Here is a 20,467-nt window from a genome sequence, read left to right as displayed (position 1 = left end):
AAATATTTGAGGCAGTATCCTCATGAACAACATGGGGAAATGTAGAATGGATGACATAATTAGATATAACCTTGTTTGGCCGAATAACTGTACATAATATTTCATGAAAACCCAACACATAGAGCACATGGAGGAGGGGGATAAGTTATCTAACACAAATCATGGTCTGACTCAGCATTTATATCAACCATTTGTTAAAAAACAGTTATTTTAAGTATAAGATAAGGGAGACTTTGATGACTTTTTTTGCTGAAAAACATCTGGAATATTTTACTGATAAAGTGTTGAACTGCTGAATAATATAAAAAGCTAATGCCCCACTCCTGGGTGATGACTGAGGTCAATGTCAGAACACAGGAATCACCTGTTAATAAGTACTCTGGTGATTCGGATCCAGGTAATCTGGGCACCACCTTTGGAGAAACACTGCGTGGAAGGGGTACTTAGGGAAATATTACATAGATGATAACGTTAGAAGGGAGGAATAAGGAGGACTCTGAAAAGTAGTTCCTTAGACTGGGCTTGAAATAGGAGACCTTCAAGAGATCTTGTTCTGATCATATGAGGGAATAATTGCACTTGAAATCAGTAGCCAAAGTCCACTGGAAGTACTTAACATTTCGTTTGTGCCTTCATTTTCACAGAGGAGACAAATTTTCACTAATAGAAAATAGGAAGCTTCGTTTTTCTGATTGTGAGTGTGGTTGGGCAGGTATGAAAAGTGAAAGTGGTACTTACCACAAAAGTGATTGGAATTGTTCTTGGGCAGAAAATAAATAGTATTTTGGGAAGATTCTGCCACCCCATGTAGTTTTACACAGAAAGGTTTTAAAATGTGTGATAGGACACAAAGACATTGAGGAATGGTTATATAGTTGTAAAAGCCTGTTTCTCTGAGTCCCAACAATGTTTAAAAGAAACTAAAAGTATAACAAAATTATGCCTGGCAGCCTCTGTAGAGTTGACACAACTTTGTTTAGAAAATGAGCTGCATTCAAAACCCAGGTCAAGGTCAGTCACTTAACCTTTGTGAAGCTATGGCACTTATCTGCAGCATAGTGATTGCAATACCTCAATATTGTCAAAAGGAATAATGGAGGTCAAGTATAATACACATGCAAATACAAAGTGCAGAAGATGTAATGAGCAAGTCTCATTTGTGTATGGTGTAATTTCTTTTTTCTTTATGAATGCTACAGTTATCCTGTGACAGGGATTATGATGCTAGGATACTTCTGCTTTCTCTAAACCAGGGTTCATGTAAGAAGAGGGGAGAGACTAGAACTGAACTGGAGGGACATAGGAGATGGCCAAGAGCGTATTGAGTTCTACCAAGGTATGGGGTCACAGGTAGTGGCTGGTGTCAAGGTGCCTTCAGCTATGAGGCCAGCTGTGGGCTCAGGAGCAAGATAACGGGAGAGAAGAGACTTAAGTATCCCTAGGGCATGCAAGATGCTTTACATTTGTTATTTTATTTAATCTTTACATGACCCGAGTGAGGTCGGTATTCCTTTTTTCAAGCTGGGATTCAAAGCAGGCCTTTCTAACCTTAGAATTCTTGCTATTACATATATACTCCTTGCCAAACTGTATTAGTTTTCTGGGCCTGGAATATAAATAAATGTACTCAGGATGCGAAAGTTCAGGGCCTAAAGACTTTTTTAGTTTTTCATTCTTTCCTGCACCTGTTCTGTTAAATGGAACCCCAGTAAAGGGAATTGTGCCCATGCCAGGGTTGCAGCCTAAAGGCGTGGTGCACTCCCTGGAGCTCTCACTACTCCCTTCTGTCTGCTGCAGCCTAGCTGAACTTCCGGGTTTCTAAGTGTCTTGAACTCCTTTGCCTTCAGACCTTTGTACAGGGGGTTCTTGCTTCAAATGACACCTTAACAAAAGGCTTTTCCCACACCCCCTCCCCTGTCCCCATTCCCCATGTCTCTGCCCACCAATATACTGGGACAGTCACCCTGCTAGGTGTTTCCTACTCCTTCCCTAATAATTACCACAACCTTGTAATTGCTTAATTTTTTTTTCCACTCCTAGATAAAAGTACACAAGGGTAGAGCCTTGTCCATCTGGTTTATCACTCTATCCTTATGGTTCAATAAATATTTTTTGATAAAATGCTGAATAAATAATTGGGTTGAGACTATAAAGGGAAGGTGAAACTTCCAAGAGGGGTCAGGGCTATTTCCACTACTGTTTCTCCTTACCTGGAGGTTTTATTTAATTAGAAAATTGACTATTTTACATGACTAATTGACTATTCTTCATCATCATTACCCTGTAGACAGTTGTTTCTTTCTTATTCTGCATCCTACTATGGTGACTCAGGATTAAAAAGAAAGTGATTGTTAAATTTAAATTCAGATTTTTGTATCTACTGAGGTTTCAAACCAAAGAAAGAAATTGGGTTATATTGAAATGGGAACATGTATCCATGGGCAATTACTATCTGCAACCAAATATGCATTTTAACTGTGTCTAGTCACCAAGAACTCTGGTTAAAATAGAATTGGTGACATATAATTTAACAGTTAAATATTCTATAAACCATTTAATTACCTCTTTTAAAGAAAACACCAGTAGTAGTATTTTCAAGCTAAAGATGTATTTTTATATTTTAGAAAATAATCACTATTTAGATATTTTTAAAAGTGTTTGTAGTTTAAGTTTGTTAAAAAATATATTGATTTGGGGATGATCACTTCATAATTTGCATAAATGTCTAATCACTATATTGCATACCCGAAACTAATATAACATATGTCAACTAAAAAATTTAAAAAACATACTGATTTTATGTAGTGTTTGTTCATTATATTACTGCATAACACATTACCCCAAAACTTAGCCCTTTAAAAACTGACTTTCATTATTTTACACAGTTTCTAAAGCTCAGGAATGCAGGACTAGCTTGGCTGGGTGGTTCTGGCTCAGAGTCTCAGAGACCCTGTCAGCTGAGTTACAATCATCTCATGGCTCATCATCCTGGAGAACCTAATTCCAAGTTCATTTCCAAGGCTAACGGGCAAACCTCAGTTCCTCACTGGCTATTAGTGGGGAACTTTCTTGTCATGCGGGCCTTTCCCAGGGCTGCTCATGACATGGCTACTGGCTTCCCCCAGAGTGAAAGATCTGAAGTACAAGGCAGAACAGAGGAGAATTCAAGACAGCCGACGTAGTCTGGTACAATGTGGGAGGGGAGTACACAGGGTACCAGTAGTACGAGGTGGGAATCATTGGAGGCCATTATCTGGGTCAGGAAACTCAGGGTTTTTTTTCAATTATTATTTGTAGTAATTCGCTTACCATTATGATGTGTTCAAATCTTTCAGTAAGAACCTAAATCTTAAATAATTCTGATTATCTTGCAAGAAAATATCACTCTGTATACTGTCTTCATCTGTAAAATAAAGGAGTTGGACCAAATGATCTTTGACATGCCCTCCACTAGTGAAATTTGAGATTGTCCTGTGATGTTAATACATGGTTGGGACTTTTACATTTGTGCTTGTGTGGAACACAACAAAGTCAAATTCTGCCTTTGTATTTTTTTTTTCCTGACATGGGTGACCATTTCTATCAAAAGCTTAAGGGATGGAGAATTCCTAAGTAGTGCTTATCTGGAATAAAAGACTGTTGTCACTTGGACTTCCATTTGATGGGGTAAATGGTCTATAATGTTTTGAAGGCAAACAATTTATATAAAAGTCTTCTTAGATTCAACACTATAGAACACTACCTCTTCATAATTCAGCACTGTTTTTGGACTCCCATAATTCAGAAGCACTGTCTGACTTAATCATTTAAGAGGTGATTGAAACAAATGTTATCTCTTACTACTCTTGCCTGGAACCTCTTCAGCAGCTTCCCAGTGCTCTTAAAATTAAACCCCAAGTCCTCTCCTTATTACAAAGACCTTTGTGAGTTTGCTGCTGCTTTGCTCCACAGCCTTACGCCTGGTCAGCCACTTCCCCTTTTCCAACTTAAACTACAGCTGCGTTGGCCTCTCCGTTTCTGGAACAGGCTGCCTTCCCTCTCACTTCCGAGCATTCACACACATTATAGTCATGCACAGTGTAGCATCTCGGTCAACAACAGACCGCATACACAAAGGTAGTATACTATATACCCTAGGTGTGCAGTAGGCTCTCCCATCTGGATCTGTGTAAGTGCACTCTGTGATGTTCCCACAAGGACAAAATCACATAATGATGCATTTCTCAGAGCATATCCCGGTCATTAGGTGGCACATGACTGTATTCCCTTACCTGGAACTTAGTTTCATCAAAAACTCCCTCCTACTAAACTCTTGATCATCCTTCAGATTTCAGCTTATGCATCAGTTCTCTCAGAAACCCCTGATTCTTTTCAGACCCCACACTTTGCTATTTTAGGAGCACTGCTTCTCAGTCTCACATCAGCCTGTCTACACTCTTTCTCATGGCCTCCAGGGCTCTACGTGGTAATTGCTTATTCGATAGCCTGTCACCCTCATTAGACCAAGTTTCTTAAGGGCAAGAACCATGTTCTTACTCGTTGGCATGATATTCCTAGGTATTCACAGCCTGCTCAATATTTGAGAGTGAGTGAGTGGAAATATATTTTATATGTTCACTCCATGTTTTTAGCATAGACAAGCTGGGGAGGCATTTTATAGTACAAGATGTATTGCATTTTTGTATATAAAGAGAAAATGTACATGTTCACTGCTTAGCTGTTCAAAAATAACTAAAAAGGTGAAGTTCCCAGGAATCAGCAAGGTGATATATGATAATAGAAAGTATGATAATAGAAAATAGATAATAGTAAGTATGATAATAGGAGAATAAAAGGTTTGGAATTACCCGCTATCTACTCCCTGTCCAGCCTCTAATTCCTGAGTCATTGAAGGTAATCTCTCTGCAGATCTCTCCACAGTCTGCACCTCCTTTTATTTCTATGCAATTCTGCTTATTTCCTCTGAAATGTCTGAAAAGGCTTCTAGGCACAATCCATTGCTAAATATAGCTCATCTTTTTTTTTTAAATAACAAATCAAAAAATGTCAGGTTGTCCTGTCACTAAAAACTAAAAGTCTTAGAAACTGAAGCTCCCTTCTTGCTACACAGTTGCCCCCACTCCACCCCAGCCATGAAGTTCTTTACCTTGGTTCCCTAATCTTTATAGTTTTAATGTCTTTACAGAACTTGATCATGTATATAGAAGTGCGGATACTTTTTCTTCCCCGTGCTTTAATAATTTCAAATTAATGGATATTAAAAGGCAATGATATCTAAATGGTTTACACAAGTATTTTAGGAGTAGATGGCTTTGCCCTTATTTAGTAGCCAGGAAAGGAAGGTGCACTGTTCTACAGTGTGATCTGACCAAAGTGAGTACTATAATGTCTAGATAACAAACCGATAGCTGAAGCAGAGATTTATATATGCCCAAATTGTAAGAGGATTTATAGTAATACCTTGACAAATTTCAGTTATAAAGACTTTTTTCAGGTCACTTAACCACACTCTGCTGAGAACGTGAGTCTTTCTTCAGCAAATTTCATACCTTAATTTCATGAAATTTGAGCACTGGAAGGGAAATTAGTATTCTGTTAGAGGCTAGCCACATCTGTCATTCTACATGTGCCAGGTTGGGGCCTCTCCCCCTCTTACTGACATAGCTGCTTTCCATTTCACCCCTGTTGCATCGAAGTTATGCTCTAAGAGATTGTCAGTATTACCAAAACAGACTAGCTTGTCTTGAAGGCATCAAGTTCCCACGTTAAAAAGAATGTGAGATTCTGGGTGATGCGTTTTGCTGAAGCTCTGGCATGACCACAATAAGCAGAGCTGGATAAACAGGATCTGTGGAGGGATGTGAAGATGTGTAGACCAGAGGGAAGGAGCCAACTGGAGGGACATCCTCCTGCTTGTCCAAGGCAAACTCGACAGCCTAAAAGGCAAAGGATGGAAACAACAAAGAAGTACTTCGAAGATCTTCTAAATGTTCTTTGGTTAGTTACCAATAAGCTTGGATTATTTTTAGTAAGGGACTATGCCTAGAGGCCCTTTCAGACATTTCAGAGGAGAGAGGCAAAGTTGCACACAAATAAAGTAACTGAGGTACAGACTATCCAGAAGTCTGTAGAGAGATTATTCTAAATGATCCAGGAATTAGAGTCTGGGTAGGGAGTGTGTCGCTGGTCATGTCAAACCTCAGATTTTCCAGCATTGTCATACTACATCTTGCTGACACCTGGAAGTTTCCTTTTTTCCTTGGTAATTTTCTAATAGCTGAACAATGAACAAGGACGTTTGTCTCTTTATTTGAATGTGTGGCTCTGTGTTAAATAACTATTTGGAGAGTTACACCAGGGAGACGTGCGCCAAGAGTGCTGCTCTTCAAAGGAGCTCAAAGTACTGTCATTTAGATAAATGTACCTTTTGGGATGTTGCAAAGAGTTTCAAATTTGAATTTGAATTGCATTTATTTTTGAAGAATGGTCTTTGAGGACTTGGTCTAACGGGATGACTTCTGTTTCTCAAACTATGTAAAATGATTTTTAAAATGGAATAATTTTCTGTTATCTTTTATTGTATATAGATATTTCTATTTATTTAACATATTTTGTAGAACTAGAATTTTCTTCTTTTAAAGATTTTTCTGTATGTATTTTTAGAGGGGAAGGGAAAGAGAAAGAGAGGGAGAGAAACATCAGTGCGTGGTTGCCTCTCACATACTCCCTACTGGGGACCTGGCCTGCAACCCAGGCATGTGCCCCGACTGGGAATCAAACTGGTGACCCTTTGGTTTGCAGGCCAGCAGTCAGTCCACTGAGCCACACCAGCCAGGGCTTATTTAACATATTTTGAACATGTGTCATATGCTAGCTATTGTTCTATATGATGGGATACAGAGGAAACTGAAAACAGAAATTCCTGCCCCGATGGAGTCAGACAGTAAACCACATATGTAAATTACTGTTATTGAATAAACAGGTGAATCACTTATGTGCCAACCATTGTTCAGAGTTTACACAGATTAATGCATTTGTTTAGATAGCATTGTGTAACAGAAGATAATGTCATGGGGTGAAATAAAACAGAGGCATAGGATGTGGGATGCTAGGTAGAAGTGGGGGGAAACTTCAATTTTAAATAATCTGAGTTCTCATTGAGAAGATGCTATCTGAGTGAACCAGAAGGGATGATAGAACAAGCCCAATGGACTTCTGAGAGGAGATGGCTCCAAGCAGAAGGAGCAGCAAGAACATAGGGTTTAACAAAAATCATTCCTGCTTATTTTAGGAAACGCAAGGACACTAAGGACAGCTAAGGGTAGTAAAGGGAGGGGTGAAGGATCATTGGGGTGTAGTAATGACCATGCCTTTAACTTAGACAGAGGTGGGAAGCCATTGACAGTTCAGAGGGTAACAGTGTGCACAACCTAGCTTGTGTCTAAATAGGATCACAGTCTCCGGTTTCTTGGCTTGGTACAGAGAGAAGCAAAGGAAAAAGCAAGGACTAGTTAGGAGCTTATTTTAATAGTCCAGATGGGCTATTGTGGTAGCATGGATGAGGGTTATGAGAGTCGAGGTGGTTAGAATTGGTCAGAATACAGGTATATTTTGATTATTCCTCAACAATATGATTCCAAAGAATTGATCTTTTTGTTTTGCTTCCATACTCTCTGTAAGTAGTTAATAACCTATAGAACAAACACTTAGAATGCCCTGGCAGCACACATTATTTTAAGAAACCGTGTAAGTGATTATGCGGCAATTTGTTGTAGAGTATCACATACAATAGATTTTCAAGTGGAACAACCTGTATTTGGAAATAAAGCCTCCCACAAAACAACAGAAGGTTAGGTACCAGGATCAACTGATCTGATGAAAAAAATTGAAAATGCCAGGGAAAACATATTAAATATTTCTGAATGCATCCCTGGGTAACAAGAAAATAAAGAATACTAATGTCAAAAGACCAAGTAAAGGAGTAAACCGAGCGCTGAAGCTGGCTTTTGCTTTAAGGGCTTTGGCCAAACCTGAGGTACCTGAGGATCATTTATACTCAGAGTTTAAGGGTTTAGGAATAGAAGACAAATTCAGAGCCCACCCCAAAATGGGAAGTCTAATAGGACTTAAAAATTCAGAATTTCTAAAGGCGAGAGAGAATGAAAATTGACCCAGTTTCCTTATCCCCTGAAGACAGATCTTCAACACGTACCCCACACCATCCATCTAAGAAGTTAATGACCATAAATTGTCTGTCATGCTAGTTAGCAGCCAGAATTCACACAAGCTGGGTGGCTAGGAAACCATCAAACCAAGAATTTAGTTTAAAGCAGTTCCAGACCAATAATGTCACCTCCGAAAAGCAAATACAAATCTTTTTGGAAAGAATCCTCAGCACTTCACACTTTAGAAAATGTTCTGTTCCTGTGAACCCTGAGAAAATGAATAACGCACAGTTAAAAATTACTGAATACCCAAGGCCCCATGAGGCGGGGCGGGGGTGGGGCAGCAGAAACAATACACTGCAAAATATGCTGCATTAAAACATGTGGCCATTAGAATTATTAGACACAATATGAAATAATCATGGTTAATGCATTTCAGGATGTGAAGAACTCTGGAGAGCTAAGTAACATTGAGAAAAGACCTAATTTCCAGAAATAAGAAATATAAATAATTTCTTCAATATTATGGATGGGTTAAATAGCACATTAGAATTGTTAACTGGAATTTTCTCATCTCTTGGCTTTTGGGCTCTCGGTTCTCTTCCTGTCTTTTAGGCCCCTCGTTCTCAGTCTTTGTCACTGATTCGCTGATTCTATTATCTAAAAAGACAACATCATTTAAAATTCAGTTCCAGCTCTTTTTCTTCTCCTCCATTTTTATTCTTTGCCAGGACTGACCCATTTGCAAAGCTTTGACTGTGCTGATAATTGCCACACTTAAACTTCCAATGCAGGGTTGTTTTCTGAACATTGGCCCGCAAGGCATTTCCTACATGGATGTTCTATTGGCACTTCAAAGTCAGCTTTTCCAGAGTGGAATTCATTTATTTTCCCACCAAATCTTCTCTCCTTCCTAGGCTCCCAATTTAGCCATTGGCACTTTAAAAGAATTTTCTGTGACATCTTCCATGATTTCTTCCACTTTTTTTCTTCCAGATTTAGTTATTAACAAGTCAGGGCCACTCTGCCATGGAAATTTCCTTTTACATAGACTCCCCCTGCTATGATTCAGGGGCCCTTGCAATTTTTCCATCGCATTCTCACTGTCTACTCTCTGGTTTCTTAAAACTATTCTTATTACCACTACTAGAATTATTTTTCTAATATACAAGTCCACTTGGATCACTCCTGGAGCAAAAACCTTTAGTGGTTCACCTTGAAAGGTGGCAAGTCATCGCACCCTGGAAAGTATAATCCCCTCAAGCAAAGCACTAAAGCACAGTGTGAGTGACCTGATGGGAGTCCATCCTGCAGGTCGTAGGTTTCATGGACTTTCCTAACACCAGTGTCAGAACACTAGGTAGATGGCGAAGGAGAAGATTCTGCAGCATCTTCTTAGGTACATCCTTGATAGAAAATTTGTCTTATAGGACAAAATCATGCACAGCAACCCACTGCCCTGCTTTAGATTTGTAGAGTGGCTCTAAGTGAAATCAAGTACATTCATACAACTGGTTGACCACTGGATAAATGACCTCATTGGAAATTAAGTAAACTAAAAAAAGTCAAAATCGGGCCCAGGGAAAAGTTGCTACAAAACAAGGGAACAGGAGTTTGGAAGTTTTTGATACTTGGAGGAAGATCATAAATAAATTAGTGTCAAAATAATTGCTATGACAAACAGCTCCAAAATTTCAGGGGCTCGGTCAGCCCCTTACCCTCCGTGAGTGGGTTGAGGGGTGGGGAAGGGACTCTGTCCAGCACAGCCCTTTAGGACCCAGGCCCTTCCCATTCAGTGTTTCTACCATTCCCGGAGGAGTCCAGGTCCCCCGCTGGATTCTTTGCACATAGCTGGCAATGTCGGGGAAAAAGAGCGCTGTGTAGGATCTCCAAGGATGTGTTTTAAGAACTCAGCCACATCTCTATTGGTAGGCAAGCAATTAAGTGGTAATCTGATTTTTCAAATCATGTTTTAGAAAATACTTGGTAAGATGGGCAAATGAAAACAATAGGATGTTAAGTGGGGAAAACAGATATAAGAGTAAAAGCCCTCTGTTTGTAACTCTGTTAATAAAAGAAGTAATATTTTCATTTTTAAAAGACTGTAAGGAAATAACCTGTGAGCATCTTGACCTCTATTTGAATAGTGAGATTATTGGAAATATCAATATTTTTCTTACCTAAATTATTAATGAGTTACTTATTAAGGTAAACATCATCAAAAAGTTTTAAAAATGAAATGATGTTTTTTAAAGGATTTCTATATTCTTGGAAATTACCTATCAGAGGCCTTATACATAGTAGACATTTAATACATATTCATGATTGAACCAATATGACTGAATAAAATAATCAAATGGAAGAACCCTAAGAACAAAATGTTAAGAAACTCTTATTTCCTTGTGATGCTATTTAAATGTGGTAGCTGATGAGCCATATTACCATACTTTATTTTTAATACCTTGATTTTGATTTTGTAACACTTAAATCCTATGGTAGGTGTGATATCAATACTGATGAATTAAGTATTTTAGTGTTTCCTAAACTATTCATCTTTGTACCATTTATACTGTTTTTAGTCATACCTAGAGTAGTATGTATATTCTTGCTTTAATATTTTTTATTAAAATCATATACTTTTATAAACTTAAATTTAACTTTGCACTAAACAATGGTACTAGTAAAATCAGAGAATTGTGGTATTAATTTTTCTTACACATATTAAAATAATTATCAAAATTGAAAATATTTGCATTCTACTTAATCATCCATTCTAACCCCATGTTTACTACAGTTTTGAAATAACTGACCTATGTATTATATTTACCTAATTTAATGTTTTAGGTTCAAGTTTCTCTATATGTTTGGAGACCATGAACTATGCAGGTTTTGCCTACTTGACAGAATATCTACTTTTATGATTTACAATTTAGTTTTTTTATTTATGTTCATATGCAGGTACCAAAAAGTGAGTGTTAGTAGGCGCTATATATAGACTAAGATATTTTTTAACAATTAATGTTTTCAAACAATGAATACTCTGTCTCCCCACACCCACCCCTTTTTCAATGGAAGCCCACCAATATGACACAGAATTTTTTGCAGTAAAACATAGTAAGTGAGTTAAATATATGAAACTTTTTTAAATACTAGAATTCTTTGGTTTGCACATAGCTTGAATGAGTAAAATAGAGAAATAACTACTGTTTCTTGAGATCATAATCCTCTTTCCAGAGATGATAAGTATCAACAACAAAAGCTGGTCATTAATTTTATACTTGGATGAAGGTTTCTTTATGTATGACAAAGAAAGGACAATCTTTGAGTTTTATGACACTTAAATTTAAAAAAATACAGAGGGAAGTGTAGAAGTACCTCTGAGGAATTCCTTAAAATAGGGATCTGTCTGGGATGATTTATGTATTGGGTAAAAGGAGGGGTGTGGTTCTTTGGTTATTTCTGGCTTTGTCGTTATTATTTGTAATTCTCCAATTCTTTTTTAAATTCAAGTATTAAAAAAGGGGCGGTAACAAAACAAGACAAAGTGAAGTCAGCAAAATAATAAACTAGAGTCAGGGACAAGTAGAATGGATTACATTAGCTAGGTCAGGGTAAAAACCTACAAGATCTTCCTTTCCTGTGTTTTTAAAAGAAAACAAAAATCTTCAGCACAAACCCCATCTACAAAGACTCTGAAGGTTCTACCTCATAGAACAACAACTGAATGATGAACATTAGCATTCCTTGTGAGGCACAGACTTTTGGAATCAGCCCTTTCCTGAATACTGATGACCATAAACACATTAGCTGAGCTATTTGTTATTATCACAAATTAGATGTGACTGAGTTTCTATTACATATGCTCATTCCATCATATGATTCATCCGTTGGGTGGATTTTAATTATTGAACCAAGAAATGAATAATTGGAAAGGAAGACACTAAGAAAAAATATCAATCTTTCCGCATTGTCCTACTAGTGTGGAACTATGAATTGCCTTTCTTTTCCTTTTGATATCTAACAAGAAATAGTCTTACATCTGCAGGATAAAGATAAAGAGGAAAAAATAGAGGAATGAAATATTCAGCATTGAGGGCCCATAGGAAATGTTCTATTTACCCCACATTTCACATGCTTGAACTCTAACCCCTATCATATGTTGCTTCAGTGATCAAATATCCTGGTATACTGTTCTCCCTCTCCTTTAAGAGTATCTGATCTTTTCTGTCCTTAATCTATGATTTAAACAACCTGTTCATGTGTTCCTCTAAATTGCCTCATCTTTTTTGAAGTTGCATATAACCTATAAATAATAAATAGTAAATTTGGCCTCAGTTTTGACCGACCTCATTAGACATTAAATGGGAATCACAGAGACCCACAAATGTACATTTGAGTTGTTTTGGTGCTGAAGCATAATGGCTACAGTTCATAAATAAAATACTAGAAATGATTCTGTCTTGCATGGACTGCCGGGGAAGCAACAAACAGATGTTCCCTTTGGCTCACTCTGGCCAATAAACTGGAGAAATCACTGGGCTGTGCATCCCCAAGAGGCAGAGGTTCAGACTGGCCTGTTAACACTGTGACAGTTCCAGCTGCACAGCCCAGGGCAGTCCTCACACTGCTCTGTGTGAGGGCTATCATTTCATTGTTGGTCTTTGCAGCTATGGTGCATAAATAACAGTCGTCTTCAGGGGCACCAAAATACCTCTCCTCAATTTATCGTAGTGTAAGACTCTCTTAGCTTCATAAATTGTGATATGAGCACACTAAATTAAGCTATTTTCTTATGTTGTGGGAAAAGGGGTACCAGGACAAAGTGACTGTGCTTGCAATAATATTTGAACTCATTTCTACACACTCCCAGTCTAGGCTTCCATTTACCCTCTACAAGCTACTATTTCAGGAATCACGAAGACACGATTCCTTTGTTCAATATAATTAAGTAGCTGTAAACTGAGCATGGGCCCTGGAGATACAGTGGTGGACAAGAGAGAAAAAGCCTCTGCTTTCACAAAGTTTATAGGCCCAGAGGGAAGGTAGACATTCAGTTATATGATGTGTGTTGTAAGAGATTCTTCAGACCCAGACAACACTGTGGAGACACCTAAGGATACCTAATCTAGTTCATCAGAAAAGGCCTCCTGAAAGAAGTGCTGTTTAAGAGGAGACTGACAGATTAACAGACAAACAGGTGTTGCCCATCAAGGAGGCAGCTGGGAAGGAGAATGCCCCGAATGCCTGAGATGAGATAAAGGAACAGAAAGGAGCCCCTATGGTTGGTGTGAATGTTCCAGGATGGGCACCAGGTAAAGCAAGGATTTTAGAAGTAGTCCTAGGGACAGTGGGAAAGGGGGGAAACTAGGCTGTCAATGGGTGGATCTGAGAGCCACAGAGAGACTTAGCATTGGCCAAACAGGGTATACATGGTTCAGCTTAGAGTCACACACCTCATCTTATCTGATGTTAAGAATATACGTATATCTATTCTCCTAAAAGTAGAGTGGGAGAAAGAGAAGTCAGTACTCTCCTACTTGGTGCCATCCTTCAATTTATTCAGTATCTTTCCATTGAATAGCTGCTATATTCAAGGACATTTAACACCTGTACTAGGCATTACTAAAGAATCAACCAGCAAGTAAATATGTAATGAGTGTCTGCTTAGCCATTACACATTAGACTTGTGGTTATTGCAGGGCCTTATTTGTAGTAATCTGATGGGAAGATAAGACAAAACAAAATTAAACAATGGAACCTGTCTACAAACATATTACACTTAATGTTTCTAAAAACAACCAGGTTGATATCAGGATTAAATCCAAGGATAAAAGAATTTTTGGTTTATTTTTTTAAAAGATTAAGAATAGCCCTGGCTAGTGTAGCTCAGTGGATTGAGTGAGGGCTGCAAACCAAAGGGTCACTGGTTCAATTCCAGGGTCAGGGCACATGCCTAGGTTGTGGGCCAGGTCCCTAGTGAGGGCCACAAGAGAAGCAACCACACATTCATGTTTCTCTCTCTCTCTTTCTCCCTCTCTTCCCCTCTTTAAAAATAAATAAAGTAAAACCTTAAAAAAAGATTAAGAATAAATTTCAGCTTTATGCTACCAAATTACTTTCTGCTTAAAAATATGAGTGCATATAATATGCCAGACATTATACCAGGGATACAAACTGAGGATATTGTTGTTGGCCTCTGAGGAGCTTACAGACAAGAAAAGAAATACTATATTTAGACATAAGAACTGTAGATCTGTGAGCTATAGGCATATGAGCAAATACATTATCGTTAGATGTGCTGTGGAAAAGGAGTTAGAGCAATGTGGGCAACTTTGTAAACCTATTTAATTTGCTCCCTCACACTGCAAAAATGAGAGAAATGCTTTTCTTGCATTTTTCCCCTATTGACACAATTTCAAATAAAATGGTTGAAATCCAACACATCCCTGTTTTCTTTTAAAATTTTCTAAATAGAATGTCTAATAAAATTAAAAAAGTGATCAATCATTCCAGTTTGGGGAGTTAATTTTTTTTAATCAGAAAAGGAATAGGTAGAAAATTATACTCCCCCCAAAGTGCTTTAATCATCAGGAGACATATTTAGTATAATGAGGCAGTTTCCTATCAGCACAGATTAAGGAAAATCAACCAATGGATTAGGCCCTGGAAAATGTCATGAGAATGTCCAGTTTGCTTTCTTTCTTTAAAAGACTTAAATAACCTATTTATAGTTTTAAAAGCATCTGTACAGCTTTCTTCAAATGGCTTCTGGTTGTAACTGAAACACGCAAAGGTATTATAAGTGTCATTATATATATGTTTTTATTGATGTGTTCATTCAACAAATATTGAGTGACTAATTGTGCCAGACTGAGGAGACAAAGTCCTGCTGTTGGAAGATTACCGCCTGGAAAATCTTAGTGGTAATCGAAAGTATTTCTTTTGTTTGGCCATTTTCCTCTACTGCCTTTAACAAAAAATTTAAGGTTACATTTTGTAAGTATTTTCAAATATCCTTTTTTTCCCCCTATTGGAATTGTGTGAAAGCACTTTTTCTGAGCGTCTTCCTTTGAATGCTATGCCGCGATGGCTCACATTATGACTTATCAAGGAGATACACTCCCATGGAAAGAAGGAAGGAGGGAAGGAAGGAAACATCAATAAGCACAACTACCTGTGAAATTGTGAATAATGTATAACAACCACCAACAGTTTTGGGGAGCAGCAATTTGGGAGAACGAAGGAAAAGTGAAATTATATATAGAATTGTACAACAAATAAGAATTATCTTTAATGAAAGTTGGGAAAAGCAAAGTTTAATAATTCAGCAATGCAACCTAAGGGAAAATCCTCAATTACATAAGCTCAGAATTAAGATTTTAAATTGGGTATGTTATCAAGAGAAAATAACTTACTGCAATTCCTTAATTCATCATTAAATGAAATTTCAGCCACCAATTGCCTTGTGAAGGAGACCAAGTGACTAAGAACTCTGCCTCGCCAAGAAATAGGGCAATTAAAGAAATGATTGCAAAAATATGTAATGTCTTATTTCATGAGTCATTCACTGCTTAATAACAAAAACAAAGAAAATCAAGGAAAAAGTAGTTCAGATCTATTGAACTTGAGGTTTTAGATTTTTTTGCTTCTCTAATTTTGAAATTCAGCATTAGAAATCAGAATTTTTTCATTACATTTCTGTTATTTTCAGTCTTGAGTGACAGTTTATTGGATTCATTATATTATATATGGAGATTTTAAAGTGAAAATTGTTTTACTTCCTGGATTTTTTATAATAAAATAGTGATTGCACAGATAGAAGGTGCTATGAATAAGAATTTATACCTGTGTGCAAGCAGGCATTTTTAAAAACAGTACATCATTTTAAATATGCATTTTCCTACTTCAGCGTCAGTGAGTTAAAAGAGGAGCTCTGCCATTTCATGTTTCCATAACTTGCATTTACTGATCACCCGGAGTTTGAGCACAAGTGGTTTTCATAGTACCACCGCCTCACTCGAGGGCCCACAACAGCTCCAAAGTAGTCCTTTGCCTCTCGTCTACCATCCAGTTCAAAGCTTATTGCATAGTTTTAAGATTTAGTAAAGTCTCTTCTTATTTGTATATGTTTAAAGAATAACTGTGCCAAAGCATAAAATGCAGGAACATTATAAAGTAAAGAACTGAATACTAGAGTTTTGGGGGAGTGGTTTCATCAGAGCTCACACTTCTAATCCCCAGGGAAACTAATGGGGGTGCTATGTATACACTACTGTGTGTTCACCAAACTCCATTCACTTTTCTTTCTGGACACACAGCTCTACTACATTTCCCAGATTTTCTTATTGGAATCACGTGACTGATTCTGGAAATTATGCATACTACTTGCAGACCTGGACCCTAAATACCATTTTGTACAGGCCTTCAAGTTCTGTCTTTTTTTTTTTTTAAACCATCTACAGAATTCAGGGGAAGATGGAAGTTAAGGGAATGGAAGAGGCACTCTGAGGAAGTGTGTGAAATAGTTTCCCTTCCTTCCTCCCATTGCATTTACTTTGCAGTGTGGCTTGAACAAGAAATTAATCTATATTGTATTATACCCATAAGGTTTGGGGTCATTTATGATAACAGTTAATACGCAGTGAATAATTCAGTTGGTAAAAGAAGATGGTAGGTAGGAGAATGAGAAAGCAAATATTCTTGCTTTATAGTTTGCTACTAATGCCATATTACTCCATGTGGAATGAATACAGCAATGGCAAAACCACATAATACAAGTGCCAGATATAAACAAGAAGTTAGTAAACCAATAGAATAAGCTTTTCCCAAGCATACAGCTGCTAACTTGCCCTTGGGAACCAATTGTTCATTTCTTCCACTCACCATTTCCCCCTTGATTATCTAGTTTACTATCCTGCATTCCTTTTCCAAGTCATTAAAATTATTTTCTGTTTTTCATAAATTGTTGATAATTGCTTCTGTGAAATTAATGAATTTGCAAGGGGAGGAAGATAGAGGCAATTATTTCAACATAGAAATAAAAGCCAGCTTTAAAAATTGTAATTTTATTATTGTAAAAATTAATATTCCCTTCTGTTTTTCCCCCTACTAGATATTGCAATGTTACAATGCTATGGTACTCAAAACCAGAACAGTGATGATGCCACAGTACACTGGTCGACAGATTGAAATAGAAGACCCAGAAGTATAGATAGTATATTCAAGCAACTATCATTTTTCATATACTATGTTTTTATATGTGTGTCTATATCTATATCTATATCTATATCTATATCTATATCTATATCTATATCTATATCTATATCTATCTATAGATTTCTGAGCCTTCTATATCAATGAACATCTGTTCCCTATATTGTTTTATTCCCTCCTCTATATTCTTTATTTTTTTTTAATGCCATACTATGATAGCAAAGCCTCCAAAGTGGCTCCCATTGTTCTCCACCTCCTGGTTCCCATCCTGTGTGGTCACCTCCCACTTCGTACTAGGGTCATGAGTAGTACAACACAGCAGAAGTAATGATATGTCATTAGATTATAAAGACTGTGGTTTCCATCTTAGACTCTCACACCCTCTGTCTGTTGAATCACTCACTCTGGGGAAGCAGTATGTCATGTGAGAGGACGCTCAAGCTGTGCCACTCCGAGTGAGGCATGTGACATAATGATTGTTCATTGTTTTAAGCTGTTCTGTTAAGTTTTGGGTACCGTGTTACACAATAGATAATTGAAACACATAGCATATAAACAAAAGCAATAAAAGCAATATAGGTCAATGATTAGTGAATTAGATGATTTGACAAGTTTTGACATTTGTTTCATCTTAATTGTTTTCCTTAAATTAATTCCTACAGTAAAATGTATTAAAGTGGTTATCAGCAGGACATTAGAAAAATTCACAATTGGCTTTAGGAACTAAAGTGTAACCACAGTATTATTTTCTGTTTTATTAAACTCATTAAACAGTATTACAGTGTATTTGTTTCTATTACAATACATGTTATTGGACTCTTTGGGAAAAAAGCTACCTCAAATTAGTCTGAAAACTCATTTTTTTTTAGCAATGTGTAATAATTATAATTGCCTAGTAGAAGTTCCTAGGAGATGGACTGACTTTAAAATATACTTAAGCATAATATTATAAACAAACAAGTTTTTTAGTACTTAAAGATAGTTTAAGATAGTTTTTTCTTGTGAACATTCTCTTTATCTTACAAAGATTGTTTACAATCCCTGTCATTATTCTTGGTATAAAAATAAACTTTAATAGCATACCTGTGTGAATTCTAACAACTTCTGAATTAGTGAAGCCCCAAATAATAAAGCTTTATTATGTATAAGGGAACTGGAAAGGCTAAAATCCCAAATGATGAGTCAGGGGGACAGTTCCAAGCCGCTGGTGCCCCAGCCAGGATGACACTGCCGTGTTCTCCATGTTCCACTGAGGGTGAAATCCGGCTTTTGGTCCTGAATTGTCTCAGACTTGGCCATAGCGGCATTTCCACTTTCTCACTCATTTTCCCTCCTCTGGAAAGACTAGGAACGATTGATTTTTTTCCTCGTGGAAAAGAATGAAAATGGATCGCTACTTCACAACATTAAAAAAATAATAAAATCCCTGACGAATTGAGAGTTTATATATGTAAGGCAAAACTTGAAGAATTTTAGATGTAAACATAGAGATTATCGGTATGACCCTGGGAGAATTTCTTCATCAAAACACAAAAATTACAAATCACGAAGGAAAGGATTAGGAAATTTGACCACATTGTGAACTCTCTCTTTCTCTCTTGCTCTTAGATAATATATTACTAATAATTTTTAGAGAAAGCTATATGACTGATAAGTTTGTTTTTGCAATCTTATAAAAGATTTTATTTATTTATTTATTTTTAGAGAGAGGGGAAGGGAAGGAGAAAGAGAGGTAGAGAAACATCATTGTGTGGATGCCTCTCAAGAGCCCCCCACTGGGGACATGGCCCACAACCCAGGCATGTGCTCTAGACTGGAAACAAGCCGGTGACCAGGCCTGCGCTCAATCCACTGAGCCACACCAGCCAGAGTGCTATTTTTGCAATTTTTGTGTGAACTTTAGAAATACAGAATCAGAGATCTGGATCTAAATCAACTTGTTTTGTTTGTTTCTTGGTTTTGATGGCAGTCATACCTTTATTTTTCTCATTCATATTTGTCTTATGTCCTGAATTGTCTCAATTATTTTTTGTACTATAGTATCTTTGTAAGTTACATCAAAACTAATGAAGTAGAGAATAAATAAATATTGAACAAACTATTAGGTTCACTTTATGCTCCCAACAACTAAGTATTTATAACTCCAGCCTTCAGAAAATTATAAAAAATTTTTATAATAAACAACAAAAAATTTATGGGGACTTTATGACAGCAATGAAGCAAATATGGGTAAATCTCTAATCAAATCCGTTCTGGAATATTGGAACATCCTACAGTCTCAGAGACAGAATACCAAATCTATCAGGAAGAGATAATATTTTCTAGTTATCTAAGGATTCAATTTGTCAAATTATCTTGTTAATTTCTATCAGACTGTGTCTTATATTGCATGTGCTAAATTGGCAGAATAACGTGCACAGACTTTACCTGAGCTCTCTGGAAGCCCTTTCAGAATACAAAGGAGGCTAAGGGAACAGCTTTTGTTCTTCACAATTCAATTTTGTTATACGATGCAGAAGTTACAAAGCTTTCATCAACAATTACTGACTACTTTTATTGTCGTCCCAATGTGGGAGTTCTGAAAGACTGTTTGAAATTCATTCAAGTAACAGAGGAGAGTGCACAGTGCAGCCTTCTGTACTGAACAAAGAAATGAGAGAAAAATATTCACTTCTATCAAAGGTGCAAGCAATAAAGCATCAACACAAACAAAACAGGCACAAACCAGAAAGCCTGTAGGAAGCCATGAAAGGAAGATCAAAATCAGGTTCTTTGCAGGTGAATGGTATAAAGGAAGTACAATATTATTTGCAACAGAATTTTTCTAAAAGAAAGATGAGCCTGAATAGGCTATTAGCCAGATCCTTCTTCACCAACTGAGTTCCAGACAATGGTTTAATTTATAAGGACTCCAACGGCACTGTATAAACACTGAGAAAAAGAGTTCCCAAAAATGCTCTGCCACTGTCATGTTCAGGCCAACCCAAACTATCCACAATCCATAAATTCCTAAAACTTAATTTATTGAAAAGCCATGGGTGTCTCATATATTTTTTCCATGAAAATATGGATGAGATGGATTGTGGACA

Source organism: Phyllostomus discolor, chromosome 8 (assembly GCF_004126475.2).
Source record: "Phyllostomus discolor isolate MPI-MPIP mPhyDis1 chromosome 8, mPhyDis1.pri.v3, whole genome shotgun sequence".
Taxonomy (NCBI): Eukaryota; Metazoa; Chordata; class Mammalia; order Chiroptera; family Phyllostomidae; genus Phyllostomus; species Phyllostomus discolor.
This window is presented reverse-complemented; position numbering follows the sequence as displayed.